Raw genomic sequence first — 8,857 nt, 5'->3', positions numbered from 1 at the left:
TTGCACAGCAGTGTACATAAGGTGTGTGATATGCTAATCCTAAGTAAATCTGTTTATTACAATCAAATGTTAACGACCTGCGAACTTGATGTAATATTCCAATACTCTTGCTGAGCCTCGTACACTCCACTTCCACTTGCTATCACTTGTTACTCCTAAAAATTTACTTTGTTCCACTTGTTTTAATAATTCATTATCTAAATATATTTCAATGTGTAGTGGTTGATGGATCAAATTTAGTTTTTTTTTTTTTTTTAATTTCATGCAAGTTGTAGCCCTGTATGTGTATGGGAGTGTCACCAGCAAACAAGAGTAATTTCAACCTATCAGTATTGCGTGTTATGTCATTTATATACAACAAGAATAAAATAGGAGCTAAAATTGATCCCTGAGGCACACCGTGATTGAGAGAAGCAAAGGATGATACAGAACTATTAAAAACAGTGCATTGTTTTCGAAAGCTAAGGTAACTTTTAAACCATTGGAGAGCTATGCCATGGATAACATAAACATTATTTCTTTATCAAAATGGAATGTGAGATTGAACGAAAGGCTTTAGAAAGATCACAGAATACTGAAATTTGAAAACCCTTATTGTCAATAGTATCATTTATATTTTTGCCCACCATAATACAAAAAAAAAAAAACAATCATCTCTCACCTTTTTCCTCAATTATCACATCATCCACTTGAACTCATCCACTTCTTCCACATCCACGGAAGACCCAATGCCTGGCGGATCTGTTCATGGCCCTAGAGTCGATGGATGACGTCACAAATACTAAATAAACTCGGATTAATTAACATGTGTCTACGCAATCCCGCCATTTGCTTGTGTTGGGATAAGAGGCTGATGATGATGATGGTGGTGGTGTCGGTGCTGGTTATTGTTTACTTTGTTTACAACGGGATTATTTTTGTTTGTTTTACTGTTGAGAGAGAGAGAGAGAGAGAGAGAGGGGGCGGAATGGGAGAGGGGAGAGAGAGTAAGCGTTCAGGGTTAAGTGATAAATGTTTACGTATTTGTCTGTGTTTCGTGCTTCGTTTCTCTCTCTCTCTCTCTCTCTCTCTCTCTCTCTCTCTCTCTCTCTCTCTCTCTCTCTCTCTCTCTCTCTCTCTCCACCTACACAAATATCAATCTATGTATTTCTCTCAACAGTAAAAAAAAAAAATAAAAAATTGATCCCGTTGAAAACAAAGAAAACACTAACCAGCAGCAACACCGCCACCATCATCATCATCAGCCTCCTATCCCAACACCGGCAAATGGTAAGACTGCGTAGACACGTGTTTATTAATCCGAGTTTATTTAGTATTTGTGACGTCATCCATCGACTCTAGGGCCATGAACAGATCCACCAGGCATTGGGTCTTCCGTGGATGTGGAAGAAGTGGATAGCTCAAGTGGATGATGTGGATAATAGAGGAAAAAGGTGAGAGTTGATCAGTTGTTTTTTGTTTTTACACCACTTCCGGCTCCACAACACCACAGTGGCCATATTCACCCTTATAACACAAGACAGGAAGGTCATTATTCACCTACACCTGTCCATAATTACCAACTAACTCACAAAACCATAGGCAGACGGAGAGAAAGGGAGAAAACCACCTTTAAGTACACCTGCGCTAAAACCATTATTCACCTGCGCTTACTAGTAATAATCCCACACCTTACCTGTCCCTTTGACCTTCACACCAGGTAAACCATATGATTAGAGAGGTAAACTAAGCTATACACCTTAACAATGCACCCACAGGAGGAGGAGGAGGAGGAGGAGGAGGAGGAGAATATGATATCTGTCATGTGGAGGGAACAGGGAGGGAGAGGAGGTAACAGGTGTACAGATCACTGGAAATCACCTGGGTTGGCATCGTCCTATTGTGGATTTGAATAGGAATGTTCTCAAATACTAGTCACGCCGGCAGTAAGGAGGGAAATATTAGACAAGTGATGGGGAGAGGGGAGGCGGGGCGCTGCTTACTGGGAGGGGTGGTGGTGGTGGTGGTGGGGAGAGAGAGGGAGAGGGAGAGGAAGTAAGATGGTCAGCTGCCCCGAGGTAATAGTGATAAGGATCTGTGTGAGAGAGAGAGAGAGAGAGAGGGGTGTGAGTATTGGTGGTCTATCCTTCCCTCCTCCTCCTCCTCCTCCTCCTCCTCCTCCTCCTCCTCCTCCTCCTGGTGAATCTTATAAACTTCCTGTTGTAGAACGCATTCCTCCTCCCTCCTCCTCTTCTCTTCTCCTCCCAATCATCCCCTCTCTTCTCTCACTTTCCTCCCTTCCCTCCATCCCTCCCTCCCTCCCTCTCTCTGTCCTTCCATCCGTTTTCTATGCTTCAAAGAGGACCTAATATATACTTAATTTCATATTGGCTTATTTTCTCCCTCCTTCTCTCCAAATATGCGTGTGTGTGTGTGTGTGTGTGTGTGTGTGTGGGTGTTTGGGGGGGGTAGGGGTTGAAATTCGTGGTGTTTAGCGAGGTATCGAAGCCAAATACGAAGCAGCCAACGATATATTCTCGCCATTGCGATAGAGAAATAACTTCCTGTGTGTGTGAGTTTATCTGATATTAACTTCGTGGTGCTGCTGCTCTTGCCATTACTCTCTCTCTCTCTCTCTCTCTCTCTCTCTCTCTCTCTCTCTCTCTCTCTCTCTCTCTCTCTCTCTCACTTTTCTAATGATTATTTAACCCCTTCAGTATTAGAACACATTTTTATCTTGAGGTTTCGGTGTCATTAGACGATTTTCTTGACATCAGGAAGGGTCTATGGAGGTCAGAAGATTAATGGGAACAGTATTCACTATTTTAATCGCCCGCATGAGTTTCTGAAGCTGTATGTCATCACCAAATAAGTAGTCACCAGAATTAACATAGAAACTTTATAAAGGCATTTTTTTTAAGACAGTTTGGCATGTTTTGAAGGCATTTTAAGATAGTTTGGCATATTTTGAGGGCATTTTAAGACAGTTTGGCATATTTTGAGGGCATTATAAGACAGTTTGGCATGTTTTGAGGGCATTTTAAGACAGTTTGGCATGTTTTGAGGGCATTTTAAGACAGTTTGGCATATTTTGAGGGCATTTTAAGACAGTTTGGCATGTTTTGAGGACATTATAAGACAGTTTGGCATGTTTTGAGGGCATTTTAAGACAGTTTGGCATATTTTGAGGGAACTTTAAGACAGTTTGGCATGTTTTTAGGACATTTTAAGACAGTTTGATATGTTTTGAGGGCATTTTAAAACATTTTGGCATGTTTTGAGAGCATTTTAAGACAGTTTGACATGTTTTGAGCGCATTTTAAGACAGCTTGGCATGTTTCAGGACATTTTATTGACATTAAGAAGGGTCTATGGAGGTCAGAAGTTTAATGGCAAGAGTTTCTGAAGCTGTATGAAATCACCAAATAGTCACCAGAATGAATATGGAAACGAGTCATGGTACTGAAGGGGTTAGAACCAATCCCAAACTTCCTTCTCTACTGCTAATCTTCCTTCGTATCCTTCACCCCCAGACGCTCCTAAGGATGTTTCGGATGTCGTTAATTTCCATCCCTGACTCCTTAAGTAGGATCCTCTTATAGACAGACATTCATTTCCTCCCTGTCTTTATTTTGCATTCCTCTGTTATTCTCTCATTCGTTTTATTTTATTAATTTTTTCTTCTATTATTCATTTTTTTATTATTTATTCTTGTATTATTCTTTCATTCATCTTTTCATTCTATTACTCTTTCCAAACTTTTTTTTCATTTTTTTTATCATTCTTTCATTCTTCTACTCATTCTTCCAAACTGTTCTATTATTTCTTTTATTCATCATGTTCTTCTAAACTATTTTCAAAGGCCATGGAGGCGAGTGAGACTATTGTATTAATGTTTCGTCTCTTTTATTTATGTCTTGTGTTCAGATATCGCTAATTATTCTCTGATCTTTAGGGGAACTGACATTAAATTGAGCCTTTCTTGTTCTTGTTCTTGGCTGACATGAAAAAGAAAATTATGAAAACATCCTAACTCTTTCACTACTGCACGCAAAACTTCACAACACTTCAAAGCACTGAATGGTATCTTTATTACCACATACAAAAGATAAAGGCATGAAAAGGATAGATTTAACGATTTCTAGCTAATGAAATGTTTGGTCATGGCTACAAATGAAGTGAAATAGTCTCAGAGAGGTTAGTGATTAATGAAAGACTTACTTAATGGGATGTTTTCATTTTTTTTTTTTTTTTTTTTTTTATTATTATTTTTTTTTTGGCCAAGAGCAACAAAAGATTAACAAGAAAGGCTCAGTTGAATGCCAGTCCCCTTAAAGATCAGAGAAGAATTAGCGATACCAGACCACAAGACATAAAAAAAAAAGATGAAGCATTAAATAAAAAAAAAAGTCACACGTTTCCATGGCCTTTGAAAATAGTTTAGAAGAATATGAAGAATAAAAAAAACAATAGAAGAACAGTTTGGAAGATTGAGATAATATAACAAATTTTTCTAACGATACTAAATGTTCTTGTGTTCTTGTTGGGGAATCTTCCATTGGTAATTATCACTGGATTCATAAAAACATCCTTGATAAGACGCAAGAAACGTTTCAAAATAGCGATTATCTTCAATTAGTGTTGCATGAACCTTATCAAACTGTTAGTGGTCATGAAAGCATTCTTAATCTCTTCAGCACCAGGACGCGTTTTCATATCTATTCTGATTACCATTTGGCGATTTTATACATCGTTTGAAACATGTGAGGGATTGAAATAGTAAAGACTTTGGCCATTAATCTTCTGACATCCATAGACCCTTCCTAATATCAATAAAATGGTATATGGTACACAAATCTCAAGGTAAAAATGTGCCCCACCTCTATAGACCCTTTCAAATGCAAATAATTTCGTCTAATATTAAAAAAAAATCAAGGTAAAATACGTTAACCCCTTCAGTACTGGGACACATTTTTACCTTGAGATATGTGTACGATTAGACCATTTTATTGACATTAGGAAGCGTGTATGGAGGTCAGAAGATTAATAGCCAGTACCTTCACTATATTAATTCCCCCACATGAGTTTTTAAAGCTGAATAAAATCACCAAATACTAAGCAGAACGTCATGGTACTGAAAGGGTTAAGTTGGCTAAAAAAAAAAAAAAACACACACACACAGGAAAGCTTCAAAATACTATAACTTAAAATTGACCGCTTGGAGACCTTGAACTGTCGCTGGAACCACGAAAAACATCCTTAATGAGACGCCAGAACGCTTCAAACTTACTATCATGTACCTTTTATATTGAAGTGCAGGTGTTGTATCGCATCCTCTCGCTCTTCCTTCGTTACCTTCCCATTATACCTTCTAAGGGGTGGCAGTTGTTAGCGTCACGTGAGGGCTGGCTTACCTGTATCCTCTATTGAGTGTATTCCATGCCCTGCCCTTCCTTTCTATCGTCAGCTTTTTTTTTTTTTTTTTTTTTTTTTCATCTTCCGTTACTTTTTTCCTACCCTTTGTCACAGTCAAGCATACTCACATCCTGTCTTTATAGTAGTAGTAGTAGTAGTAATAGTAGCGGTAGTAGTAGTAATATTATTATTATTAGTAGTAGTAGTAGTTGTTGTAGTAGTAGTAGTAGTAGTAGTAGTAGTAGTAGTAGTGTTGTTGTTGTTGTTGTAGTACTAGTAGTAGTAGTAGTAGTAGTAGTAGTAGTAGTAGTAAGAGTAGTCGTAGTAGTAGTAGTAACAGTAGCAGTAGCAGTAGCAGTAACAGTAGCAGCAGTAATAGTAATAGTAGTAGTAGCAGTAGCAGCAGTAACAGCAGTAGCAGTAGCAGCAGCAGCAGTAGTAACAGTAGTAGTAGTGGAGTGGTGGTGGTGGTGATGGTTTAATGACACGCATCTCGTATTATCATGATCGTCATATTATTTCATATTACATTGCATTGTGTTTAATTAGAGTGGTAATGGCATGGTGTGTGTGTGTGTGTGTGTGTGTGTGTGTGTGTGTGTGTGTGTGTGTGTGTGTGTGCCAGTATTACTCAGCGGCGCCACGCAGTGCATGGCCCCTCGCCGCTACGTAACTTGCCTTATGCTCAATGCGTTACTGTTATTATTAATAGTAGTAGTGGTAGTTGTGGTGGTAGTAGTTGTAGTAGTAGTAGTGATAATGGTGGTGATAGTAGTAGTAGTGGTGGTAATGGTGGTGGTAATAGTAGTAGTAGTTGTATTATTATTATTATTATTAGTAGTAGTAGTAGTAGTAGTAGTAGTAGTAGCAGCATTAATAGTTGTAGTTGTAACAGTAGTAATAGTTGTAGTAGTAGTAGTAGTAGTAGTAGTAGTATAGTAAGTTGTATGTCTTATTTTTTTTCATTTTACCTCGTCTTCAGAGTAATCAAACTATTTATCAGCCCAATTTTTCATTTATTTGTCCCTTTTGAATCTTTACAAAATATCATCTCTACATTTTCCTTACTTTTCTCTCACCTGTCCCTTTAGCAATATTTCTTCCCATTTTCTATCATTTTACATTTTCTATTTTACACGAGGGACTTTTTTTTATTATTATTTTGAACCTTTTATTATTTTTTTCCCATTGCCTCGTTTTTCATTAAGGGCTCGGAAAGGGGGGGGGGGAGGGGAGGGGAAGCTTACCTGTGTTACCTGAGCGTACATGCATTAATTACCAGGGGACTTGCGTGTGATTCATCTGTGAGGGGACGCGGCTTACCTGTTTCAAACTCTCGTGCATGTTTGAAGCGCTTCAGAACCCTTTTCGATGCTCCGTGGCTGCGTTGAAGCTTCGAATGGTAGTTTCTTGTTTGTATTCGAGACTTCATTGCTTCATTTTCTTATTTTTATGTGTTTTTAGAAGTTTCATACTCACTTTAAATCCATCGTGCATGTTTGAAGCACTTCAGAACCCTTTTCGATGCTCCGTGGCTACGTTGAAGCTTCGAATGGCAGTTTCTTGCCTGTATTCGAGTCTTGATTGCTTCATTTCCTTATTTTTTTATGTGTTTTTAGAAGTTTCGTATTCATTCTATATGTATTTTTGAATCTTTTCTCTCGCACTAATTTTAAAGGTTTAGATCCTTTTGTTTTTAGTATTTTTTGAAGTTTCGCATTCAGTCTCGATGTAATTTTAAATGTTTTCTCTCATGCTAATTTTAAAAGGTTCAGATCCTTTTTAAACCTCCTCGTATCAGTCACGTGATGTATAAGTAACAGGATCACTTTATATGTAATTCTAACACTCTTTAAGTATCTCTAACCCTTTTTAAGTAACTAGAGTACTATTCAACCCGTTTAGTACATTGACACGTCTTCATATTTATTGAGGTTTCTGTTAGACAATTTTATACAGCCTCAAAATTTCACATGGGGGATTAAAACAGTGAAGAATCTGGACCTTTAACCTTCTGACCTCCATAGAACCTTGTTAGTGTAATTAAATTCGTCTTATCACAATCAAAACTCATGGTGAAAATGCCCAGTACTGAAGGGGTTAAAGTGTTCAGATTCTCCTAAAAGCGTCTTGGATCAGCTTGCAGTGTCACTTGGGCCTAAGAACTACGTCGTGTGTAGACTTAAATGGTGATACTTGTAGTGCGTCTCTCTCTCTCTCTCTCTCTCTCTCTCTCTCTCTCTCTCTCTCTCTCTCTCTCTCTCTCTCTCTCTCTCTCTCTCTCTCTCTCTCTCTCTGTGCGTGTGTGTAAGTAAAAGTATAATGTATTGTCATTTTGAAGGAATACAGGCAGATTTACACTCATTAAATATATCAGGCATGGTGTGTGTGTGTGTGTGTGTGTGTGTGTGTGTGTGTGTGTGTGTGTGTGTGTGTGTGTGTGTGTGTGTGTGTGTGTGTGTGTGTGTGTGTGTAATAATAATGATAATAATACGGTTAATTAGTAATTCCAGTACATACATACTGAAAATATACATATGGGATTGAGGGAGAATTAAGATTGGAACATTAGCTTAGTTGTGTGTGTGTGTGTGTGTGTGTGTGTGTGTGTGTGTGTGTGTGTGTGTGTGTGTGTGTGTGTGTGTGTGTGTGCGTGGGTCAGCTGGCACATTTATAAACACGAGTGCATCATGTTCTGTCCATTTGGTAATAACACATCGCCGCCAAGACTGAGCTAGGCACTTAACCTCATTGTTGTTATTTTGTCACTTAATTACTTCAAACTACTGGCCGAAAAATTGTAAATGACTCAGACGTATGCAGGTGTTGTAGCCTTAATAACTTAATTACCTGCCTTGATACACAGGTAGAATTAGGATGCACAAGACTAGCTGTTCCTCCTCCTCCTCCTCCTCCTCCTCCTCCTCCTCCTCCTCCTCCTCCTCTACTCGTTCCTGTTCTCTTTCTTTCTCTCTTTCTCTTTCTCTCTCTCTTACTAGTTGTGCTTATATATATTTTTTTATTCCTTCCTTCCCTTCATATCTATCCTGTTTCCTCCCTTTCCTTTTCTTACTTCCTGTTCAATCTTTCTCTCCTTGTTTTGTCTCCTTTTTCTTCCCTCTCCTAACCTTCCCATCCTATCAACTCACCACCAATTCCATTTTCTACCCATCTTCATCTAATTCTCACTCATTTTTTTTTCACTTTTCCTTCATCTTCCCTTCCCTTCCCCTTTCACCTCTTCCCTCCCTCACCCCCCCTGCTCAGTGGTAACCGTGGGAGAGGACACAACCTTCCCCTTGTTTTTAATACCCCCAGTGGTAATACTCAAGTAATCATCAGTTCCTGCAATATTTAGTTCTGATGAGCAAGAATCGAGAGACACAGTGAGCGAAGTGTTTGCAGACAGTCTGAACAATATGCGCGAGTCTCCAAGGTTGGTAAAGCTGTGAAGGAAGGTTAG

General features: G+C 38.7%; 1 long non-coding RNA gene across 1 annotated transcript in view; it reads left to right on the top strand.

The window, feature by feature from the left end:
• The first annotated feature begins 1,266 nt into the window (after positions 1-1,266).
• LOC123510798 overlaps positions 1,267-8,857 on the top strand; it is a 14,641-nt gene continuing 7,050 nt past the window's right edge. Inside the window, exon 1 of the long non-coding RNA XR_006676604.1 lies at positions 1,267-1,433. This is a non-coding gene — a long non-coding RNA (uncharacterized LOC123510798). The remainder of the gene's footprint in view (positions 1,434-8,857) is intronic.

Source organism: Portunus trituberculatus, chromosome 4 (genome assembly GCF_017591435.1).
Source record: "Portunus trituberculatus isolate SZX2019 chromosome 4, ASM1759143v1, whole genome shotgun sequence".
NCBI classification, from domain to species: domain Eukaryota; kingdom Metazoa; phylum Arthropoda; class Malacostraca; order Decapoda; family Portunidae; genus Portunus; species Portunus trituberculatus.
The sequence above is the reverse complement of the archived record's forward strand: the minus strand, read 5'-3'. Positions and strand labels throughout refer to the sequence as shown.